Raw genomic sequence first — 26,243 nt, 5'->3', positions numbered from 1 at the left:
CCCACAGTATCAGAGACTAAACAAAAAGAAATCCACCTAGGACTTCACTGTTGCCATCAGCTTTATTTTTGAAAGGACTCTAGCATATTGATAGTAAGCAGCAATAAATACGACAAGGGTCCAGCCGTTATAACAGACAAACCATTTCTGAGACAGATATACTTTGGTCCCTTAGTAGTCAAAAGTTACAGGTGGTCTAATCCCAAACATGGGGAGGATTATACTGGTATACAACATGGTTACATTGGTCATAAATATGAATTTTAAAAAAATGCTCAAATGTTAAAACACTCTTCACCTTCACCACCTTGTAGCACAGCAGCCTCATGAAAGCAATACAATCTGTGTGCAACAACAAGCTGACACATTGACAACTCACATGCCCTGCCATTTAAATTCCTAGTAGGAGTTTGAAGGTAACAAAAGCCCTCAATTTATTTTTTTTAAAAAATCCCTTTTCTAGAGGGCAGAGCTATCTCATTAAAGAAAATGAGATATTCCAGAGACCGATGTTCTTTTTCACTCATCCTGAATCAATCGGTCCCACACAGCATCATATCACAATATCTGATGGAAAAAAGAACATCTTCATGCCATGAGTGTTTTAGAAACCATGCCGGGGGCAGGGAGGGGGAAGGGTTAAGGAGAGGAGGATGTAGGGGAAGGAAAAGGAAAGCCAAGAATGGCTGGAACAATAATTATCTACTGATTAAGAAAATGTTACTAGTAACAAGTCATTGCTAGCACATGCCCCCAAAACCCCCAAGAATTCTTCCCCAGCCAGGTAGCAGGCACAGGCTGTAACTCCAGCAAGTGGACACAGAAGCAAGTGGACTATTACAAGGTAACACTTATCTGTGCCAGATCTGAAAGCATAGCAATGTCAGAAAAGACATGCTTTCTCCACCCTTTCCCTTTTTAAAATATACAGAATAACAAAAGCAACTAAAAAAAAAATCAGCGGTATCCAGGCTACACTGTAACTCACTATGCATTCAATAAAAACGCCTCTTACTGCTATCCCTCAGCATCAGTACTGCTGCTCTAGAAGATGTAGAAAAACTATTTAACTTTCTGTGTAACTTACTATTTTTCATATGTTTCTTCTCAAACCTCACCCTGCTCACCCCCACGCACTTTCCTTCCTCTTGCTAAATTTTTGAATAGCTATTACTTTTAACCCCTTTGCTTCTCCATGCTGAGGTAATTGCTTTAGTTGCTCCTTATTTTCTTATATTTTGGTGTCTTCTCCTCTTGCATCTACCTTGTTGTTCTGACCCAACACTCTCCTATTTATATCTTCATTCCAGCCAAAGATTTTATAAATGAGAAACTCCTAACAGAAACAGGTCCCACAGAGTCAGATGAAATGTTGCTCCTGCCCTCTGCTTCGGGACTTGCTTCACACAACAACCAAGAGCAAACACGAGTTCTGCTGGCTGTGCAACATCTTGCCTCGAGATAAACACCAAGATGCATATGCATGCATAAGTAAGTATTACTTCGGGAATGATCGCTAGCGATTTTCCATCCTCGGTACATTGATATCAGAATTTCTCTGAGACAAACTGCTACCACTTGGGCTGGCAGCAGCTTTGTACTGTAATGTTTTCCATTTCCTATTGAGGGGATTGGAGCATCCAAAGGTTGGTCAAAAAGGTGATAGCAAAAATCACAAGGAAAATTGAAAGCTAGACCTTACAAGTGATGCAGGTTCAAAACAAAACATTTAGACTTCATTCACCACTGCTCTGGCTGTTGTCCCCTTTGCCCCTTTCAAGCTACTCTTTATTATGTGACGGGGGGGCTGAGGCTTTCTGAGAAAGGAATAGTTACTCCAGTATACGCTCTTCTGTCCAAGCATCAGGACTTCAAGCAAACATGTTAATACAATGGCCACAATAAAATAATTTTGAAAGTGGTGTTACTTTCAGGTCTTCTCTGGATTCAGAGCAGTTGTCCAGCATGGCCATTAGCGCTAATGACACTGCATCTTAGCATAAACAAATCTGCCCTGAGTTGCATCCTGTGTTTAGATTTTAGCGCATCCACTAACAACCCTTTTGCTGGATGCGACTTCAGCCAACAGGGTTCCTGCTAAAGAAACCTGGGGGTGGGGAGGAAAGGACTGGATGTGCACCACTCTCCTCCCTGAATTTCACTCCTTATAGAAAGCTGAACTTAAACCCAAAATATTATTTACCTGTTTGTCTAAGGAAGCAGAGAGGTAGAGGCATTTCAAGAAGCTAATGACTGTGACAGACAAATGAATACTGCTCTGGCCAGTCAGGGGACAACACCGCACAACAGGGGACACAGCACCGCCCAGGAGGAGGGATTTGTAAGTGTATTCACCTCCACAGAGCAGTGCAGCAGATGAGCTCAATTTATCCAGTTTCAGAAAGCGTTTTGATTTTCATTGACACTTTCTGAAACCCAATATTTTTCCCCATTCAGTAGAAGGGGTAAACTAAATTGATCAGTAGTATTCCTTTCAGCAAGAGCGAAAGGATAAATATATTAAGAAAATTTGGTGAAATAGCAGTCAAAGTAGGAGACGCGATATGTTAATGCAAAACCAGTCTTCAGAGCAAGAACTGTTAGGTAAAAGAGAAGTTTTCTGTAGGGAAAACTAATAAGATAAAAAATGCCCTTTAAATCTTTTTCTTACGATATTTTCCAGCGATTCACTGGTAAGGAAATATTCTAACAATACAATTAAGATAGCTATTTTTTATTTTGAGAAATAAGAAAAATATGAAGACCAACAGGAAGAATTAAATGAATAAACTTCAGATAGATCCTGCTCATAGATGAAACACTTATTATTGCCACACTAATAAAGACCCCGCTTGAAAACAGGTTCTTATTCTGGCATGGCAACCTATTTCCATTCGTTTCACTCAGGTCTGCACCATGATTTATAATTAACCGTACTGAAAGAAAATAAAACGGCTTTACAGATTCAAAAACTTCAAAGACTTAAAATCCCTATTGCAACAAAGGAACGTTAATAAATACGCCAAGCACTAAAGCCACCACTCACTGCTATTTTTAATTAGAGAATTAACCACCACATCTAAAGCAAGATGAGTATTAATTACCAAGATCAGGATAATCATGCAGACCTTGCAAAAAGGTATCACCACAGCTGGAAGACCAGCATCTTGTATAAAAGAAAAAAAAAAAAGAAAGAAAAAGAAAACCCAAAAAACCCTAACAAAAATCCCTCCACACATACAAAAGAACAGTCTAAAGAGGAAGGTGTCTATGGCACATGAAGGAACTTGTAGAAGGAGGTAGAAAAAGGGAATTATAATGTACCATAAAAATCAGTGTCACTGTAAGTCTAACACAAGTATTTGAAGAAGATCAAAGAAAAATCTCTTCCAATAGAAGAGGTCATGGATTTAGGGGGCCACTGGCATACTGCACCAGAGCTTAGTTTGGCACCTCGTCTATAGCACCCCGGAATCCCTGCACACCCATGTGGACTCGCACAAAGGACATTTCCCATGGGACAAGCCCCAGCACCATCACACTAACTTTTCCCTTCCGGTGTTCAAGGAACAGCTGTAAAACAGTTGAAAGGCAGAAAGCTAAGAACTAAAATTCTATTTGAGTTTAATATTTATTGAAATTCAGAGCAGGGGCTTTCAATTTGCACTTGACTTTGATGGCCTGAGGAAGGGCCCAGTTGCTTGGAAAGTGTCTACTTTATTCCTCCCCCCCCAAGTACAGTTGTGATGTAGCAAAGGATACTATTTTTATTCACAAATCCTAATCCCAACATGGCTACAACAGTATACTCAGTATCTCCACCTGAAGAGAGACATACAATAATTTGTTCTGTTCTGGGGCTTTGGTGGTTTTGTTTTTTGCTCTTTAAAAAAAAAAAAAAAAAAAAAAAAAGAAATCTGACTCAGAACCACTGACTGGTGAATACATCTGACCTAGCACAGATACCACAGTTTTATTTCTCTTCACACTCTGATTTTTTCATTACTTCCTTTTATTCCTTGTTATATCATACTTCAAATGAGATTATTAGATTTCAAAAAAAGGGCACTCCAGACACTGATTTGAAAGTCAGCTTGCAGTGTACAACCAACAAGCCATCAATGTGACATTAGAAATGAGAACTTCTAAATGATATTATAATACTAGGGTGCATGTTTAGATGAGGCAGCAGAAAACTCAGCAAGTAGTAGTGTGCAAAGGGTGCTTCTTTCCAAATGCCATATGAGCATGCTTCCTACCACCTTGAAGATACCACATGTCAAAAAGATCATAAAATTTGGACATACTTTTCCCTTTTATGTTAAAATGGGCTGTGAGTGTAGTTGATGAAATATTTCTGAAGAATTTCTTGCACTGAAGTGCTTATGAAAACGTTAAGAATAAAACTTACTGTGGTGGTACTATATGTATATAAAAATGAACAAGACAATGACTTTAGTTCATGTCTTTTTTTTTTTTTTTAAGTTTTCCTCTCAGTCTGGCCAAAAATATGAGTGAACTCCCAACATAGTTAAACTGCTTGCTACTGCAAGTTGACCAAATGAAACTGGCCTAGCCACCTATCCACATCGTCATGCAAGCTTAATAGCTGTGTCATGACACACTGACATTATTAAAATTGGCGTGGTAGAGTCCATAACAAAAGCTGAGCAGAAACTACATAATGACATACTCCGACCAAACCATTAAAATTAACATGGAGGAGGAGGAGGAACAACACTCATCAGCACTGCTCTAATTTAGTTTAATAGAACTGTGGCAAGATTTAATTCTTGTTTTCACAAATTTACTTTCTTCAGTTTTGGTGAAGTTACCATATTAGCTTTTATCCTGTAGGTGTAGCCAGACACTGACACTGCAGTTATAGTGGTCTCAGACATGGTAATATATGACTCCCATTGCAAGGCTTTCTTATTGCTCCCTAATTAAACTTTCACTCTAGCCCTATTTAAAAAAAAAAAAAAAAAAAAAAGGCCAAACACAAAAAACCCTACACAGCTGATATCTATTTTTATTTATTCTTAACATGCCAGCACACAGAATAAATCAGGACAAATGCCCATTTCCATCAGCTAGTTGCTTAGAAGAACCAATTTTAGGTTAGTAGTAGGTTACAACCGTGACAACGTGAATTAATCATTCACAATCATGAATCAAACAAGACATAAAAAGTTGAATAGGAGCGACATCCACTGGTTTCCCAATTATCTTGAACACCCAAGCTCCATACTATTGTGGACCACCCTTTGATGGTATCCTTTGACCCAGCATCATTTATGAAATCTTGATCTCTTCCACCAATAAAGTGCTCCAAATGCCAATTCATGCATCTGAAAAGCCTCAAACTTTACTACGGGAAGAGTTCATATTCTGTATCTTACTCTAAGATTTACATTTTCTATAAGGTGCAGAAAACCCAGGCAGTTTCCATGCAGTTCAGTGAAAATGGAGAAGGCCATATTTAATGAAGGTGAACAAATATGTAAGATTTAAAAGTTATTGATCAGACCACAGCAAATTAGCAATGCTGAGCTGAAAGATAAACTCACAGTGGGTCTCAATAGCAAAACTAAAACCTTTCTTTTAAAACTTAATAAATGAGGACATGCTATTCTAATAGTGCTGATTAACTCTTCAAACTTCCCTATTAAGAAAGGCCTAAATCAAATAATGCACAAACAAGGCAGCAAATGAAGCCTCACAAAGCTGATAGGCAAAGGCTTATGACCTTAGGTAACATGATTTAAAACAAACACCACCATCACAAGTTTTCAGGATTAAACAAGACTTTAATGCTAGAGAAGTGAGCAGACTGTTCGTATTCCCAGAAGTAATTTAAAATATTCCTCTAATATTTTCAATGTACTGGCAACACCATGTATACATGAAAGTATTAAAATAACACGATACCTGGAAAGTATTTGAATTAATTCCACATCTAGTCAGCATGTCTCCTAAAAGGGACCAGGTTTTCACCCATCATGCACACATGAAATACACAAGAAGTAGAATTTGTCCTCAAAGCTAGGCCGTTATGAAGCTGTAGTGTATAGCAACAACATTGCCAATACCTGTGAGTCAAACTGCCGTACCCTACTGTGCTGGTTTTGGCACGGAGGTTTGATGAGGATGCTGGTTTATAGACATTATCAACAGAAAACTGTCTGTTAGCTTTAAAATATACCCTGTGTTACAGGAATCCTGTTTCTTTCAAATTCAGGGGCCTAAGAAAATCACTTTGTCTATAATCTATGGGGGAAAATACTGCTCCTGAAAGTTGGTATCTAAGTTGCCATCCAGTCACTCAGCTGATCACTCCCTCTTGTATTTTTTCGTTACTAGTAGGAGACATAGTGGAAAGGGGCCTAGATACACAGGGTCCACACAGTGAGGTAACAAAAACCAAAACCATAGGAACTCTGAAAATAAGGCAGAAGAAAACAAAACTGACTTTTAAAGAGACCTGGAGAATGAGTTGCACTATAAGCTATTTTAAGACCTAGCCTCAGCAGTCACCGGCTTTTACAAACCCTTTTCGGTTTTCCCATCTATGAAAGAAAGAACCCATATCACCATCGCTCAGGGTGCTAAGTGAACCAGTGAAGATATTTAATTTAATACTGTCAAAAATACGATTTCATTGTCACTGGAAGATATGCACTGGAAAAAAATATGCTTTTTCAAAGGAATGTTACTTTTTCTTTTTCCCCTTCTACTTGAAATACCTCCTTGACACCAATCAGTTAATCTGAAATTTCACACACCACAGGAGAGTGGAGTAACGTAGAGATACGAGAAGAGCTGTGCGACTTGTTTGCTTGTACAGGATTGTGAAGTCAAATGGCCAGTCTCTTTGTATCATACAGCATTTCCCTGACGTTTTTCCGTCTGAACCATGAATTTGAAACAATAAACTTCAAGGACAACTTCCCCTCACCTATGGTTAAAAACAGGTGTATGACTGCACAGCAAGATGCATGAGCTTGAACACAGCCTACACAGGTCTCAGCACTTTCAGACGCGGTAACTCTACCTGCATCCAAACATCAGCAGGAGATGCTTGTCTGGGTCACCAAAAATCTTGAGCATCAATTTTTGTTTGCATTAACGTGCACATAACCCAAAGAGACTATATTGCAATTCAGTGAGTAAACAAAAGGCACTACCTTAAACATCTAAGCATAACTGATCATTCCACATTGCGGCTACAATTATTCAGCACAAAGCAATTCAAGTGCAAAAGACTTACTGAACTGAGGTCACGGCTGAATGAAGTCACACCCCGCTGTGGCATTAACAGTGCACTTCCGTAACTCAGCACTTTTTTCGTGGAAGAAAATAGACTGAACAACAACAGATTCCACAATTTGTGGCAATTAATTTAAACCTCTGGCGTTTCATGCCTCTGATTTTCTAGTTTCAATTATTTATGTTTCTCGGTACGGATACAATTTTCTCCTCCATTAATCTGGGCCAAGTCCTTCCTGTACATGTGTTACAATAATGAAAACAGATATTCAACTAACATCAAATTTTTTTCTTTTTTTTTTTAAAATTACCTAATCAAATGCAGAAACGTGAATTTTTTCCAAATCAATTAACAAACTCACATTTCCAAAAGCAGTCTCTGATCTGAATACCCAGGCTTGGCAAGTTACAGGCTTGACTTTCAGAAGTAAAGCTATATACTTTTTTAAATTTCAATGCCCTTGTAATCACATACTAGGTTTCCAGCAAACATCCAGTGATTAAAAATGACAAAATTAGAAACCTTTATAAAAGAAAAATTACAATCAGTGCAAAATAGTTTTGGCTCCAACCTCTAATTGTGGAGTTTGAATTTTCACATATCACAAGAAAATTTTGTCCAGGGATTTTTCATTGCTGGTTACCAAGCCAAATTTAACAAGCTATCACTAGAAAGGGATTTCAAAATACTGCATCCAGGTATTTTATTGCAATTTGCTCATTCAATGAATTGGAAACATTTTGCTGAGGCATTTTCAATGTCAATTTTTTTTTTTTTTAAACTGCTGTCAGATAGGTTCCCAATGGAAACCTCAGTCTGGGACAGGAGCCCAACATACCCTGCTTCCAGGAAGCCTCAGAGGAGCTCTATTTTTTTTGAACGTTCCCACAGGTTTTGAAGGAAGCTAACTTTAAAAAAATCTTCCAGAATATAGATTTACTGTTCTCCACTCAGTTCTTGCATTAGAAATAAGTGTGTGTGACATAAGTGTGGGTGGGAAGGTGAAGAGGAGAAAGGGAAGGAGCTAAAAAAGCCATACGTGGTAATGCTTTTTGATCTTTTCCTGGTTGGAGGGGTGACAGATGAGGGGTGACAGATGAGGCGCCATTCATTTCCATGCACTTCAACAATTGTTCTAGAGCTGATTCTAGTGATCTTAACATGACCTAAGAAATACCCATCTAAAATCTTTTTTCAAAGATATGGTTACCCTCCTACACAGCTAAGAAAGAAATAATCTCTTTACCCTTCATGATGGGTCACTATTTTGTGGGGATCTTGCACAAATGATAGTCATTGGAGATACTGTAGGTTGGTTGGAGTTTTCCTTGTTGGCTCTCCCCCAGCCCCCCTCCAAAAAGCATATTTGGACCACTCTGTATCTCTTTGGTACTTCTAATACATAATACTGAACAGAACTGTCAAACTTCACAGGCTGTTCATCTTTCAGTCACAATGATACTACCAAAAAGTGAGTTACACCTTCAGTTGGAATAAAGATTACCTGTGGAGACAGGCCTTACAGCAATGAATGTTATCTTAAGAACTATTTCTTATAAGGCCCTTACCCTCCTGGTTAAACCCATGTGGCTAGAAAACATGTAGAGCCCTGCAAAAGATGCTGGGGAGAAGGCATCCGCAGAAAATTTTTGAAGGACGAAAGCCTATATAAACAGAGTTTTCTTCCACATTGTAGGCAACTAAGAAATCCTGTTTATTATAAAACTTCACCAGCTCCTCACCTACGATTAAATTTTGTTTACAGAGCTCTGAGTTGCCTATACTGTTACACATTTTCTATTTGATGACATTTGGAAGGATATTTTTCCCTTTTCCAGAAGGCACACCAGATAAAGTTTAAGCTTGTACCCAGTTTCAAAGGAAAAATATTTGTCCTACACAAAGCCTCCATTTAGAGTCCCTGTTTTTACTAGAGTAAGAAAAATAGCTGTGCCCTGGATAATTTGTTCATGTACGCCAATAAAAGCACATTGGATTAGAGCCAGCACTTCTAGCAAGCACCCAATGACTTCTGAAACCCTATGGAAAGCAGAACCTTTTTTTCTCTATTTATACTTTTTCTATTTGCCATTCCCAGTGCTTATTATTTGTTTTCAATACAGATGTCTTTATATTACTGTAAGAAGCAACTAAAAGAGGAAAACAAGACTAAAGAATAAAAGCAAAGCTGTTAAAGAAGCTCTTTTGTTAAAAAAAAGTTTTCAGATATCTTTAGGCAATGTTTAAAATGTTAAGCATGTGCCCTTTTGAATACCACTCTAATTAAAAATTATAAAAGAGATTAAAGTATATTCATGTTTTAGAGGTATAAAGAATGAAGAAACATACTGACATAGATACTTAGGTACATATGCTTTCGTGCAGGACTCTGATTGAGATGCTTGCTGCTTAACCTAGGGCAAGTCTGTGGCAGAGCCCGGGTCTGAAAGAACCTGGAGAAGATTTTTGGGAAGTTATTCAGATCACAGTGGGATCTACTGTGCATATGTGCTTCCCCAAAACCCAATGTTTTTCTGAACAGTGGCCCAAACAATCACAGAAAATGGTGCTGAAAATGAAAGAAGCCATCTCCTATCCTTAAGGCAGAAGCAACTGTGTCAACCAAGGTGCTTCCCAAAAGGTAGTACTTCCCAAAAGGTAGTACTTCCCAACCTCTTCCTTGGGCCACTCACTAGTGAGAGAGGCTGAAAACCAAGCCCGGGGAAACACGGGGACTCATTAGCCTTATTCTGAGAAAGTTTTTCTCAATAAATAATCTATAGCCTTGTTGCAATTTAAACTCTCTTGATACCGTTTCTGTCCACGGCATACCCAAGAAATACACTAGATTCTTAATTTTAGAAAAAAAAAAAAGGTAACAACAACAACACGCATCCAATCAGTGTTAAAATGTGCTTATAAAAATATCCTGTTCCTCAGGTTTGTTTGATAAAGAGAGTTGGCTTAGTGCTACCTCCTCTCTCTTTTATAACTTATTACTCATATCAACACTGCAATAGGCCTACAAGGATGTTGTCTCAGGCATATCATCTTGTATGTTTTTCCAGCTGAGCAATCCAAAGTAAGTAGACGTCAGCTTCTATTTGGAGCTCCCATAGGAGCCCACAAGGCAAGTTTCAGGGGAAACAATATTACAGTTACTTCATCTATATATTATCTTTCATTATCTCAGTGTTTTTCTAAACCATATTCCCTTGCTTATTCAACTTTGTATAACCTCTTTTCTTTCCTCATATTGTTTAATTCAGCCTTATGGTTTTTTTCCCCTCCTCCTTTTCCTTTTGTCATGCACATCTACAGCAGACTTTCAGAAACAAAGTAATTCAAGAAAAAAATGATCCAACTTCAGCCTCAAAAATAGTTCCTGATGTTGTCCAAAGCCTTTAAGACAGGGACTCAGCTTGCCATCCACATTGTGACTGTCCTTCATCTCCTGTCTGACTGGGTTGGATGACCACTGAGATAATTAACACTGACAGTTGTAAATATTGTCTTTCCCCATAGAGGTAGCAAAAGCATTAGAAGTAGGAGGTTTTTTTGTGAATGGATGTCATAATTTATGTTTCCCAGCTAATGCATTAAGCTTTCGGCAAATTCACAGTCACTCACAGATAGATTTAGGTGAAAAGGCAGAAGCAATTACCGCTCTAATTATTTATACCTTCTTTCTACCTTTACAAGGATTCAAAAACGTGACATAAAAACTCAACTCCTCTCTGGGAGCCAGTTTGAAATTCAGTGCAGAAGAGTGCAGATGCAACTTGCAGGGGTTGAGGTTATGGCCCAAATAAGATTTAACACAGAGATAAGGCAGTTTACTGGGACAGCAGGAAGGCTGTCAGATGTCCCATCTTTGTCCCTCCACAAACAGCTTATGTAGTCCCCAGGCTACCCCCACTTGGGTCACATTCTAAAAATTTTCACCACAAACCAAGGAAGTAGCTCTTAAGAGACTCCCTGCCCCAAACTGGTACTTTGCAAAAAGCCTGCTGAACAGGGGTCTGCTCTCATGTTCCTCAGCCACTTTCTTATGCTCTAAGAAACAGACCTAAATGGCTTTTTAAATCTTCTGTCCTCTCCAGACTTGCCTCTACCCCAACACCAGTTATCCATGTTACTTCACCGACCTGGTAACCCAGTTTTGTTGCAAAAAAGAGGGCACAACATGATGGGAAACCTCTACAGAGTGCAGTCAGCAGCACAGACCAGCGAGGGTTTTGCATCAGAGGTGCTGCTGCTGCAGTCCGGAGCTGGGCACAGTCTGCCAGGCAGAAACAAAGCAACAGTGCCTGCTGTTACTGAATCTCCTCCAGCCTCGCCCGAAACTCTACGTTTTGTCCTGTTTCCACAAGCAAGTTGGAGAGATGCAGCCTACTGCTCAAGAAAAGCCTCCCTGGTCAGTGTACCGATCGCCCACTCCATGGCAAAATGGCCCTGGCGCCTCAGCTGCTCGGGGCAGTGAGGACTTGGGCAGACCTTCAGTCACACCTCGAGCCAGTATTTCAGCAGCAACCTGCCCCGTATTGTGCTCAGCACACATGGTTCAGCCCTTGTCGTGGTTTAGCGGCAGCTCAGCCCCACACAGTCGCTCGCTCACTCCCCCACCGGTAGATGGGGGAGAGAATCAGAAGGGTAACGCTCGTGGGTTGGGATAAGAACAGTTTAATAATGAAAATTAAAAGAAACAACAGTAGAAATGCAATGTGAAGGAGAACAATGAGAGGCGCAAAGCCCCGGGGGAGGGGGGAAGGGAGGGGAGAGGGGGAACGAACCGCCGGAACAAACCGCACGCGCCGCAGCCGCTCGCCGCCCGCCGACCCGACGCCGCGCCGCCCCCGCGCTGCCACTGCCCCCCCCTCAATATACTGGTCATGGTGTCACATGGTATGGAATGAACCTGCCATTGGCCAGTCGGGGTCAGCCGCCCCCACCATGGCCCTGCCCCTCCCAGCCCCCCCTGCCACGCCACGCGGCAGAGCGCGGGAAGCTGGAAAGGTAGCTGACCCCCACAGTGAGGAGAATTAACCCCTTCTCAGCCAAAACCAGCACATTCTCCACCCCTTATTCCATACCACTTACACCATGCCCAGGTCCCATATGATGCAATACAACCGTACCAACCACCACCCCTCCCCTTCCCATCCTTTAACATAATACACAGACATCATTCCCTTAGTTCATGGATCTTCCCTGTAAAATGTCCATTAAAATGTCCATTGAGTTCACGCAGTCCATGACTCTGGGCTCCATCTGTTGTATCAGTCTTTCCGGGTGGGAGAGATGGTGTGTGGCGTTGGGTTGCTGCATACCGAGTCAGTCATCGTTCCATCACTGCTGCACGGCTTGTTTCATAGTTGATCTTCCATGGGTTGGGAGGCTCGTACTCTGATATCATTGATACAACACAGAGGTGACACACAATATTATATAGCAGTTCACATTGTGCCATTCAGTTCATTGACTGTTTTCACCCAAAATCAAATCCCCTTGAGGCACACATCGGATTTCTCCATCCTCCCGCATCACCCACCAAGTGCACCCAGGTCCTCGAGCAAAAACAATCCCACGAATGGGTTTGCCTTTGCCAGAGGCAGGAAGAACCCAGACTGTTTTGCCCAGCATACTTTTTGTGTGCACTACAGGGACTCTATCCCCTTCCACAGTATGTAGGATTTCTGACTGGGCAGGGCCAGCTCGGTTGGCAGATCCCCTCGTGTTGACTAACCACGTGGCTTTTGCTAAATGTGTATCCCAGTGCTTGAATGTCCCACCCCCCATTGCTCTCAGTGTGGTTTTTAACAGTCCATTGTACCTTTCAATTTTCCCAGAGGCTGGTGCGTGATAGGGGATGTGATACACCCACTCAATGCCGTGCTCTTTGGCCCAGGTGTCTATGAGGCTATTTCGGAAATGAGTCCCATTGTCTGACTCAATCCTCTCTGGGGTGCCATGTCGCCACAGGACTTGTTTCTCAAGACCCAGGATAGTGTTCCGGGCAGTGGCATGGGGGACAGGATATGTTTCCAGCCAGCCAGTCGTTGTTTCTACCATTGTAAGCACATGGCGCTTGCCTTGGCGGGTCTGTGGGAGTGTGATATAGTCAATTTGCCAGGCCTCCCCATATTTATATTTCAGCCATCGTCCCCCATACCACAGAGGCTTTACCCGCTTCGCTTGCTTGATTGCAGCGCATGTGTCACATTCGTGGATAACCTGTGCAATAATACCCATGGTCAAGTCCACCCCTCGATCACGAGCCCACCTGTATGTTGCATCTCTCCCTTGATGGCCTGAGGTGTCATGGGCCCACCGAGCTAGAAATAGTTCACCCTTATGCTGCCAGTCCAGATCCACCTCAGCCACTTCAATCTTGGCAGCCCGATCTACCTGCTGGTTGTTTCGATGTTCTTCAGTGGCCCGACTCTTGGGGACGTGAGCATCCACATGCCGTACCTTTACAACCAGTTTCTCTACCCGGGCAGCAATATCTTGCCACAATGTGGCAGCCCAGATGGGTTTGCCTCTGCGCTGCCAGTTGCTTTGCTTCCATTGCTGCAGCCAGCCCCACAGGGCATTTGCCACCATCCAGGAGTCAGTATAGAGATAGAGCACTGGCCACTTTTCCCGTTCAGCGATGTCTAAGGCCAGCTGGATGGCCTTTACCTCTGCAAACTGGCTCGATTCACCTTCTCCTTCAGCAGTTTCTGCTACTTGTCGTGTAGGACTCCATACAGCAGCCTTCCATCTCCGGTGCTTTCCCACAAGGCGACAGGACCCATCAGTGAACAGGGCATATTGCTTCTCATCTTCTGGCAGTTTGTTATACAGTGGGGCTTCTTCAGCACGTGTCACCTCCTCCTCTGGTGATAATCCAAAATCTTTGCCTTCTGGCCAGTCCATAATCACTTCCAAGATTCCTGGGCGACTGGGGTTTCCTACTCGAGCCCGCTGGGTGATCAGTGCAACCCATTTACTCCACGTAGCATCAGTTGCATGGTGTGTAGAGGGGATGTTTCCTTTGAACATCCAGCCCAGCACTGGCAGTCGGGGTGCCAGGAGCAACTGTGCTTCAGTACCAACCACTTCTGAAGCAGCTCGAACCCCTTCATATGCTGCCAATATCTCTTTTTCAGTTGGAGTATAGCGGGCTTCAGACCCTCTGTATCCCCGACTCCAAAACCCTAGGGGTCGACCCCGGGTCTCCCCAGGTGCTTTCTGCCAGAGACTCCAGGTAGGGCCATTCTCCCCGGCTGCAGTGTAGAGCACATTTTTTACATCTTGTCCTGCCCGGACTGGCCCAAGAGCTACTGCATGGACTATTTCTCGTTTAATCTGTTCAAAGGCTTGTCGTTGCTCAGGGCCCCATTTGAAATCATTCTTTTTCCGGGTCACTTGATAGAGAGGGCTCACGATCAGACTGTAATTTGGAATATGCATTCTCCAAAAACCCACAACGCCCAAGAAAGCTTGTGTTTCCTTTTTGCTAGTTGGTGGAGACATGGCTGCTATTTTGTTGATCACATCCATTGGAATCTGACGACGACCGTCTTGCCATTTAATTCCTAAGAACTGGATTTCTCGTGCAGGTCCCTTCACCTTACTTTGTTTTATGGCAAAACCAGCTTTCAGAAGGATTTGGACTATTTTCTCACCTTTCTCAAAAACTTCTTCTGCTGTGCTGCCCCACACAATGATGTCATCAATGTATTGAAGGTGTTCTGGAGCTTCTCCCTGTTCCAGTACAGTCTGAATCAGTCCATGGCAAATGGTAGGACTGTGTTTCCACCCCTGGGGCAGTCGATTCCAGGTGTACTGGACGCCCCTCCATGTGAAAGCAAACTGTGGCCTGCACTCTGCTGCCAGAGGGATTGAGAAGAATGCATTAGCAATATCAATTGTGGCATACCACTTGGCCGCCTTTGACTCCAGTTCGTATTGAAGTTCTAGCATGTCTGGCACAGCAGCACTCAATGGTGGAGTGACTTCATTCAGGCCACGATAGTCTACTGTTAGTCTCCACTCTCCATTAGACTTCCGGACTGGCCATATGGGACTGTTAAAGGGTGAGTGGGTCTTACTGATGACTCCTTGGCTCCTCAGTTGGTGAATGAGTTTATGGATGGGGATCAGAGAGTCTCTGTTGGTGCGATATTGCCGCCGGTGCACTGTTGTGGTGGCGATTGGCACCTGTTGTTCTTTGACCTTCAGCAACCCCACCACAGAAGGGTCCTTTGAGAGACCGGGCAAGGTAGACAGCTGTTCAGTTTCCTCCGTCTCCAAGGCAGCTACACCAAAAGCCCACTTGTAACCTTTTGGGTCCTTGAAATACCCTCTCCTGAGGTAGTCTATACCAAGGATGCACGGAGCCTCTGGGCCAGTCACAATGGGGTGCTTCTGCCACTCATTGCCAGTTAGGCTCACTTCGGCCTCCAATACAGTTAGCTCTTGGGATCCCCCTGTCACTCCAGCAATGCTGATGGGTTCTGCCCCTATATAGTTTGATGGCATTAAGGTGCACTGTGCGCCGGTGTCCACTAAAGCTTTATACTCCTGTGGGTCGGACGTGCCAGGCCATCGGATCCACACAGTCCAGTAAGCCCGGTTATCCCTTTCCTCCACCCGGCTGGAGGCAGGGCCCCTCTAGTCCTGATCATGGCAGTCACAACTCACTTCCTGTAAATGTGAATCAGGAGTCCCTCTATTACACTTAGAAATAAAATCTGCGCTTCTACTCCTCTGTCTGGGGACTTGCTCGCTGGAAACTGGAGCAGCAGCTTTCCTGGAAGAGCCTCCCTGAGTGACTGTTCTTCCTTGCAGTTCATGTACTCGTGCCTGTAGGGTCGAAGTAGGCTTGCCATCCCACCTCATCATGTCCTCTCCGTGGTCACGCAGGTAGAACCATAGGGTGGCCCGTGGTGTGTATCCCCTTCTTTGAGCCAAAGGACGCTTATTCCTAACAGCTGAGACACTGCTCTGTCGAGGTGGGGAGTAGGACAGATCTTCTTTGAGTTGCTGGACCTCTTGGGATAGTTTCTCCACAGCAGAGACAAGCGAGGAAGAGATATTTGTGTCATAATCCCGGAGCCTATCTATCACCTCTGCCACCGTTGGTGTCTCGTCATCTTTCCAGGACATCACTGCCAATGAGTTTGCATGCGAAGATGGTGCGCTCCATACAAACTTCCGCCACATGGGTCGTGTGCACTCGGCTTCATCTGGATCTTTGGATGACCGTTGATCATCCAGGTCACCATAAATCACCTCAAACACAGCTAATTCCCTGAGATACTGGATGCCTTTCTCCATAGTTGTCCATTTTCCTGGGCGATATGTAACATCTTCTTTAAAGGGATACCTTTCCTTCACTCCAGACAGGAGTCGCCTCCAGAGGCTGAGGGCTTGTGGTTTTTTTCCAATTGCTTTGTCAACGCCCCCTTCCCCAGAAAGGGATCCCAATTGTTTGGCTTCTTTTCCCTCTAGTTCCAGGCTACTGGCCCCATTATCCCAGCATCGGAGCAGCCAGGTGACAATGTGCTCACCTGAACGACGGCTATAATCTTTTCGCATATCTCGCAACTCGCTTAAGGACAGGGATCGGGTGGTCTCTATTTCATTTATTACTTCTCCCTCCTCTCCCCGCGATGGCCCTGGTTCTTCATCATCCCGTTCTAAACGAGTTGATGTCCGCTTCCAATATTTCGTCTTATGTATGGGGGCAACTGATACTGGTACGGGTTTATTTTCTGAGCTAGCTCCGGTACTTGTTGTGGGGGTTTGAGTGGCTGCAGTGCCTGTTGTCAGGGCTGGATTGTCTACAGTGCCAGTCACTTTGCATTTCAATCCAGAGACATTCTCTTCCCCCTGGGGGCACTGAATACTGTTGAGCAGGGCTCGGTATGCATGGGCCAGACCCCAGCACGTTGCAGTTATCTGTGTCTCTCTGGAGTTCCCAGCGTAACAACATACTTTTTCCAAATATTCTACTAGTTTTTTAGGATTCTGCACTTGCTCGGGGGTGAAACTCCAAAACACTGGGGGTGCCCACTGCCCTAGGTATTTGCCCATGCTATCCCACATGCCCTGCCACTCGTAACTATCAAGCCTCGGGGCAGATTTCTGAGTGATATTCTTAAGTTGCTTAGTCAAAACCAAAACAACATGCCCAAAAACTAACAATGACTGCACCTTAACCACCCAAGGATGTTCAAGATACAAAAACGTTGTTGTAACAAAGGCACAGACATCATAGAACAAAGTTGCAAAGGTATTATTCTGTATTTCCTCCATATAAAATCTCTCAGAGGAGGAGGTATAATTGCTAATTGCCTCAACAAGGTGGTATCCGAAGTACAGTAACGGTTTCAGCAAAAACCCCAAATACCAGGTAAAGCTGAAAACGAGTGTTTGTATAACAAATCTCGTAGGCAAAACATTACTAATCACAGCAGAACACAGCAGACTCAAACAACCAACACCGATTTTTAACACCCACTGCAAAAAGGACAACATGGTGCTGTGACCAGCAGCTGTTGTTATCTCCAACCCTCGTGCCCCACGTTGGGCGCCAAAAAGACTGTCGTGGTTTAGCGGCAGCTCAGCCCCACACAGTCGCTCGCTCACTCCCCCACCGGTAGATGGGGGAGAGAATCAGAAGGGTAACGCTCGTGGGTTGGGATAAGAACAGTTTAATAATGAAAATTAAAAGAAACAACAGTAGAAATGCAATGTGAAGGAGAACAATGAGAGGCGCAAAGCCCCGGGGGAGGGGGGAAGGGAGGGGAGAGGGGGAACGAACCGCCGGAACAAACCGCACGCGCCGCAGCCGCTCGCCGCCCGCCGACCCGACGCCGCGCCGCCCCCGCGCTGCCACTGCCCCCCCCTCAATATACTGGTCATGGTGTCACATGGTATGGAATGAACCTGCCATTGGCCAGTCGGGGTCAGCCGCCCCCACCATGGCCCTGCCCCTCCCAGCCCCCCCTGCCACGCCACGCGGCAGAGCGCGGGAAGCTGGAAAGGTAGCTGACCCCCACAGTGAGGAGAATTAACCCCTTCTCAGCCAAAACCAGCACAGCCCTACAAATCTGTTTTTGTAAATAACCAAGTAACAGCTAGCGATGGTCTGTAAAAACCTTTCCCAAGGCAGAGATGCCCCACCACTCAGCACTAAGCTTCTTTTCCCTGACTTCCCTTACTACGGCTGCAAGACCCAGGTCCCCAGGCAGCCACCCTGGCGTGGGCCTGGCTCCACATCCCACTGAGCCACATTATCCACAAATGACCCTGTGGGCCACCCACCTCACCCACCCCAGGAACATCACAGCTATTTCCCTCACCAGCCATGCAGAAGGGCCAGTGGGAGTGAAGCTGTTAATTGGGGTGTTGCATTGTACGGCAGGAATGGAGAGGTCACCAAATCATTCACTGCCCATGCGTAACAAGGTCAATACTCCTAGCCAAAGGCGTTGGCACAATTAATATCTAGCCAAGCTGGCCAAGCCAATGACCTCCGTGCCCTTTGTTAAAGGGAAAACAGCATGGCTGGAGTCCAGAGCACCGAAGGTGACATTTAGGCAAAATACATATCCAAAAAAATTTGCTTCCTTTGCCATTATTCAGCTTTGTGACTCAGTTCTTCCAAGCATATGTAAATCTCAGCTAGTGCCAGCCTCTCAGGTGATGTCAATGGGAGATATACACACCCATTTTCTCTAAACAAAGTTAGAAAATCAGAATGAGATCACAAGGGTTACAGAAATTAGAAAGGGAGAAAGCCATTGGATTCAGCCTTTTTCTTGCTACAAGACCATTCTCCTGGGTACAAGCTTTCCAGTTTTACTGCTGGAACAGCATCTCTTGAAAATCTTACACCCAAAGGAAAAAAAAAATGCAGCTGAGACAAGAGTCTTTCTGCCAGCAGAAACGTAGTGCTGAGAGCACTACTGCAAGCCTCCTGCCCGCGCACTCCTGCCATGCTTGCACGGCATGCTTGCACCTGTCACCCAGGAGTTCCTCTTGTACCTTAAAAGGGGCCCTTGGTTTGGATCCTTACAGCTGGCTGAAGAAAATGTCCACAAGGTTTCAGCTGACAGCCTTGAGACTTGCTAAAACCCAGGCTCATTTGGAGAAAATACTGACAACTTATTATCCAGGGATGCGGAGAAAGCTCACACTCTTGTAGGCTCAAACGAGGGCACTTGCAGCCAATAGTCTCAAAACCCATTATTGTTTCTGAAAGATCAAGCCGTCTTGCCCCCATCTTCCTCATTGCTTCTTTTCTCAGCAAAAAGCATGTATAGCTCGGTTTAGAAAAAGTCCCCAGAATATTTCAGTATGCTTCTGCAAGGAACATTAGAACATCATAGATTTTGGGGAGGGAGGGGATCCATTATTCTACAAACAGGGAAATCCCAACAGATGTCCTAACATCTTTTCCTGCTGCCCAGATTGACTGGCGAGCACCAGGGGCTCCTGTGTGGTTCACTGCTGCCAAGTTTTGGTATTGCTTAGCAGATGGCTACTTTCCACTGTGCACAGGGCTTTCCCCTCCCCGGCACTGAACGGTTTCACATCAGCTAGAAGCAGAGGCACCAGTCTGGCAGGCTTCTCAACCAGCTCCCTTCAAACCTGCACTATCAACAGCATGGCCCCACTTTCTTGCTCAGGCTTGGTGCAATCTGGAAGTTCAAGAGATGCTAAACATCCACTTCCCTTTTAATCATGAGCAGAAGTGGCATTACAGCCCTAATGCACACGATCAGATGGCTCTGGCATGTGGCGAGAAGGACAAAATGCTCCGGTAACACAAAACCAGCAGCAGTGATGGCTCTCCTTCAAAATTTCAGGCATACTTTGCACAGCATCCTCATACCCAGTAAGGAAGTCTAGCACACTGAACTGCAGCAGATGACACTTGCTTTGAATGGTTAACAAACAAGTCTTTAACACTGTAAATTGTCCTTAGTACCTAAGATAGTAAGGTGGCTCTAATGAGGAGATGATACTCTCTTGGACTTGCTCTTGAAATGGAAGTATGTAAAATGTGATGTTGTGTAATTTGCACTTCCCTAACATTAGGCTGTTTTTATCTAATGTGCCTCTCCTCCTCATGTTTTAGTGCACTCCAAGGGGATATTATCCAAGAGGATAATACACATGATGCAGAAAACTAGCCATATGCAATATAACAACTAAAGCCAAACTGACCACAAATGCTTCTCCAGAGCTGATTTCCAAAACTGTCCAAGCAGAGGCAAGGAATGGAAGAAATCTCTCACTCCTGACTCACGCTGTTGGCCTGAACACAGGGTGGTTCGTTACTCAGAAATGGCATTTGGACGCTCCCCCCCGCCAGGAGGGGAGTGCTGCAGAGGGAGGAGGAAGCATCCACAGGTCCAGATTTGTGGAAGAGAAAAGATTGCACAAAACTTGAGGAATTTGGGATACATTTCAAGCCACAAGAGCAACAAAAGGAAATTTTAAGCAGCATAATTTTTTTTTGTTTATTTTTTAATTATCTAGAGAGAACTGTATCTCTACAGCATAATATATTTTGCCTATTGTCCACATCCCACAAAGTTTAAGTAAGCTGTGTTGCTCTCCCCCAAGCTTACAAATAAAGCCGGGGGAAAACCTTGCTGCCACTTTTCCATTCTTTTTTAAAATCCCTGATAAATTTTAATTCCTTTCTTGTTGCACACAGAAAACAGACCCTTGACATATGATTGCTAATATAAGAAATATTCAGAGCAGCAGTTCAATACTCAAAATCAAATCACAAAAGCAGGAAAAAAGTCCATAGGGTTACAAAAATTCTCGGAAACTCTGTTAGAAGATGGAGAAGACATTTAAGAACTATTTAAAAGTGGGATGCAAGGGGTAAAGTCATGACAGAGTACTGAGTCTGAGACTGCCTGGACACTGAAATAGTTATTCAACACAGATAATAATTACAAGTCAGCTCTGAGATAGGCTGATAGCATGAATTACGTGTGAAAGAAAACTCAAAAAGAGCATTATGAGATGCAAACCAGTTTCTCTCCAAATGAAAGCCAGTTTTCCATATTTTTTTTCCCTTCCAGAGAGTTTTAGGGGAAGGGGGTGAAAGAACCATAGATCAGACAGTTGCTCAGCTTTGTCTTTTTTAAAATACTGATTTTAGAAAAAGATTCAAATTTTATGATACTCAAGGCAATCACATGCACCAAGACAGTTCTCAGACAAAAAACATGGCGCGAGCAATATTTGTGTGCGCAGTAGCGCGGTCAGCGGGACACTTCCGTCATCTTTAACACTCACTTCCAAATGCCTCAGTAAATAATTTATTTCACCACAATATGCTCCCCCGGATTAAATTCCACACTGTGTTATTTGAGCATTTCTGTTCACAGATCAGTCTGCTCAGAATACCCAAAATATTAGCCTTGCTGGATTAAAAAACTTCAAGCAGGAGAGACGATTGGCACTCTTTGAATAATCCAAACTTAAAAAAAGTTTTGGAAAGGAAATTTACTCCTCTTAGAAATTTACGGTCCTCCACTTTCACCAGCTACTCTTGAAAAATTGCACCCTTCCATGTCTCCTCCCCACCCCCTTTGGCTATGAAGGAAAAAATATCTCAGTTGTCAGCATCAGGTTGGTCAAGAACAAAACTCAGATGCCCGAACTTCATAGTTTCGATAGATTTTCAGAATAAAAATCAGGAATCAATAAGCTTAAGACCCTGCTCCTATTTTAAATTGTTAGGCCAAGTTGGATGGGAAGCTTGGCTGTTCTGCAGTTATATCAGGGTTTCTTGTCTTTTTTTGACCATGCACAGCACTTACAGTATTATGTACATAAAAAAGGTGTGCTTAGCATTTAATTTTTATTTGTTTGCTTTGACTACCTCACATAACCACAGTCTCTGGGAAAGGAATTAGAAGTTAACTGTTAAAAGATTACAACTAGAAACAGCCTGGATTGAGTGACGGTTCCACGGAGATAAAGCTTAATTATTTACAGATTAGTTCCTGAAAGACTAGGTCCCAAGGTCATTTATTACCAAGAATGAATACAAATCACTGGTTTCTACTTTCGTAGCGCAATCACCAGCACTAAGTAAGAGCTATGAGGTGAGTAGGAAGAGATACCCACCCTTAAATAACAGCATGGGATGGACTTTATGAGCGAGAAAAATGACAGAGGATAAATGTAGCTGCTTAAAAAGGGGAGAAATGTTCCAAAACAAGGAGAACTGACGTAAGTGGTCAGCATCTTCACTGAATCTTCAAATGAGAGAAGTTATTTAGAACATGCCAGCAGCTCTCCAAGTGAACTGTGAAAGCTTCCTGGAGCAGCAGAAGCTGACACTCAAGCCCATGTTGGGGAAGCTGGAGCCACTCTTACTAACCCCCGTGCCCAAAGGACATGCCACGCATTGGCATCGAAAAGCCTGCAACACCACACGGATCATGCCGTCAGTCGGACAACACTGGCTGTGAACACATGTAGCCAACCCTGCCTATGCCGTTGTCCTCCACTGCAGGATCCTCTCCCAAAGCACCAGCATGGGTGCCTTTTCCTGGCACGAGTGCCAGCAGGCTACAGAGGTGGGAGCAGCGCGAGCAGCAGGCATGGGCTCCTGCCTCTGCGCAGGCGCGTGCTGGGGAGGAAGAGGAAAAGCACACACCCTGTGAGCCAAGCAAGTACAAAGATTTCAAAAACAATACACCTGGGAGCAGGCACAGCAAAATTGGCTGGAGTCAGCTTTTAAAACAACAAAACAATCCCCAGGACCAGCAAGGATCTTGGGTGTAGCTGGAGGGTGCACCCAATAGTGCAGAAGCACCTACGTGCCACAATCTCCCAGTGACAAAGTAATCTTTAAACTGTGGTTTATAGTCTACAGCTTAGACTAGATGTCATCCCAGGTGCCTCTGCATTTGTACATTTATTGCAGCAACCGTCATGGCCCTAAAGGTATCTTCCACTCCACATAGGAACAGATTATTCCTCCCCATTCTGTTGTGGTCATAAAAAAAAAAAAAAGGAAAGAAAAAGAAAGAAAAGAGAATTATCATGAGAACAATGATGAACATAGTACTAAGTAAGGCATAGTTCAGGGCAATATCTGGACTCTCCGTGACATGGCTTGCATGAACCACCCACATCACTGAGGCCAACATCTTCACAAGCTCCCCAGCATGATGGTGGCTTGGATAATTTGCAAAGAGGATCCAGAAAAAAATCCAGGTGATTTGGGTATGTGTAACTTTGTAATACAGATATTAATCATACAAACCAAAGGAGCATAATTTTCAGTAACTGCTGTCTGAAAATAGAGGTAGTTTCAGGTAACTAAGATCGAATATCACAAGGTATAAAATATACTTAAGCCCTACGTTGACTTGACTTCCAAGCAGGTGTTTGTGCCATTTCACATTTGTATTTATTGTTCAAACTGAAAAGCATATGATTCTTCTCCCACTTCAGGGAAGTTATGCACTAGTAGTTAATGTACATTGGACCACAAATCACCATTTGTACAATGAACATATCAGGAGGGTACATATCATTATAGCCAAGCAATGGTGTTTATGCTTTGTAGCAAAGCAAGTACTTGGATATACAAGGAATGAAAGTTCAATGATTCAGTAACATAACAAGTCAACTGCAAAATGAATATACACAAATGTATCACTAAGACAATATATTACTGTAGAAAGTTTTATTCTGATGTATTGGTAGGATCACTCTGTTGTTACTGAGTTGTTTTTAAATGGGCATAAAGGAATACAGGTGTGTTAAATGACCTATCAGAGATGACAAAAAGATGCAAGTTAATCCTCTTTTTATACCTTCATTCCCCCCCAAAACACGTGCACACACACTACTTGTATAGCCTTAGCAGTAAACATTTAATGGTTATCTCTCTTTTAAAGAGAGTTAAGAATTTTAAACAAAATTAATTTTAAACAAAATTATTATTTCTACGAGCTATCAGTTATAGAGTGGCTTACCAAGATCCTTTGAATTCCAGCCTCTGCAAATATATAGAGTTGCAAGAAAGAGATACATACTTAACTCCTCTATCTTTTAGCCTGTGAATCACCTATTGTTTCCTGACTCTGTGCTATGCTACAGGCCAAAGAACTAGTAAGCATCTACTCCTTAACTGTACTACGTTTAAATCACTGTATAAATTGCAGAATAATTTAGGTTGGGAGCAATCTCTGGAGGTCATCTAGTCCCAACCCGCTGATCAAAACAAGGCTAACTTTGAAGTTAGACTGAGATATGATCTATGAGTTGTGTACAATAACCACAATGACTCCTCAAGCCACCAGATATTCAGCAAGTGATAAACAAATAGCTCCTGACTACCAGTAAAATAAACTCTCCCATTTTGGTCCCATGCTTACGTCCTGTTACCTCTGAATGGGATCAACAACAGAAGTAAAGTTCCTGGCAAGAGCACAGCTGCCAACCTGTGACTCAAATGCAGTTCAAGAGCATTTTAGGAAACTTGGTGTTGCAACAAGCTAGCTGAGGAGAAGGCTGCATAGCAAGGACAGATAGCTGCAGGAGCCCAGAGGAAGAAGGTAGACAGCGCAGCAGGGGAGGACCATGGGTGAAAGTCAACAGAGCATTTCTCTGGAGGAGGCAGCGCAGCTCAGCTGGCTAAACACAGAGAGGTTCCTGCAAACCCATTTAGTATGGCTTGCGTGGTCCCTGGTGACCTGGAGATCCCACTTCATGAAGACATCTGTATTTGCAACAGCCTTGCTGCAGCTGTTTATACACTCCCCTTAACTGAGGCCTCACTATGGGGCCACAGGGAGGAGAGTGATTGGGTTTCAACAAGCTCCGTCCTCTAGCATAAAGCAGAGAATGAACATTTATTATCTAGCACAGACAATTTGTCAGGCTGTAAATTGATATCATTGTTTGGGATTAGCATAATTCATATATATATACACATATATTTAAATAAGATTTGTAGCACCTCAATATGCCTCAATATGTTTGGCTTTGCCTCTTTGGACTTGGCGCATACATTGAGGCTACAATAAGGAGCTATGCCAAGTGCAACAGGCTGTACATTATTAATGGTTCAACCATCCTACACTACAGTTTGTCATGATTCTCACATGCAGAAACAAACCCTGTTAGCTAACAAGCCTGAAAATGGTCACCGAGGAGTGTTGAAAGCAGCCCCCATTAGAAGGTATGTCCAAAAGATAGGAACAAATTGTGCTGTTCACACTTTGACCATACTGGAAAATTGAATAACTGCTTCTCCACCAGCAACAACAAGAATGTTCTGAGTAAAGTCAGGGTACTTTAACAAATCACAGTGCTTTAAATGACCCACTGCTTAAAATCCTTAGTGGCTATAGCGGTTCCTGGCAAACTGAAAACATTCTTCCTTCTGCACTTCCTCTCTGTAGTACAGCTGAATGACCCGGGTGGTGGGAGAAGGTCAGTGTAGATGAGAAAAGTGTCTTTAAAACAGTTTCACTATTTTATTTTAAGCACTAAATTCACATTTTGGAGACAAAGCCAACTGTATAAAAAACATTTAAGTCTTGCGACTTAAAAAAAGATGCAGGGGTTCCAAGGTCAAGAATTTGAGCTCCCCTCAAATAATCCTTTCCTGCAAGTCAAAGAAGCAATAGCACTAATGATATCAAAAACAAACTACTAAAAGAAAAAAAACCCAGAGGAAAACGAACAAAACAAACCACCACCCCACTACCCCACCCCCCCACACCCCCCACCCCCCCACCCCACCCCCAAAAAAAATACCACACCCACAAAACCCAAAAACCAAACACCACACAAAAGGAAATAGATGGGACGGGGGACATACACTTCTACTTCACATACCCCTCACTTTGCTGTGCACATTGCAAACTAACATAAATCACTTCACTCTTTTACAGGTCACTTTTAAGATTTGGTTTATTTG

The 26,243-nt window shown here is 43.3% G+C and overlaps 1 protein-coding gene and 1 long non-coding RNA gene across 10 annotated transcripts in view; one reads left to right on the top strand and one right to left on the bottom strand.

Annotated features, from left to right (window-relative positions):
* EPS8 (EGFR pathway substrate 8, signaling adaptor) overlaps positions 1-26,243 on the bottom strand; it is a 149,406-nt gene that overhangs the window by 61,827 nt on the left and 61,336 nt on the right. The gene's annotated exons all lie outside the window — the stretch shown is intronic.
* Positions 769-25,231, top strand: LOC142066951 (uncharacterized). Its single transcript, XR_012663831.1, has 3 exons — positions 769-844; positions 1,311-1,491; positions 20,409-25,231. It is a non-coding gene; the product is annotated as an uncharacterized LOC142066951 (long non-coding RNA).

This window comes from Phalacrocorax aristotelis, chromosome 1 (genome assembly GCF_949628215.1).
Source record: "Phalacrocorax aristotelis chromosome 1, bGulAri2.1, whole genome shotgun sequence".
Classification (NCBI taxonomy): domain Eukaryota; kingdom Metazoa; phylum Chordata; class Aves; order Suliformes; family Phalacrocoracidae; genus Phalacrocorax; species Phalacrocorax aristotelis.
The sequence above is the reverse complement of the archived record's forward strand: the minus strand, read 5'-3'. Positions and strand labels throughout refer to the sequence as shown.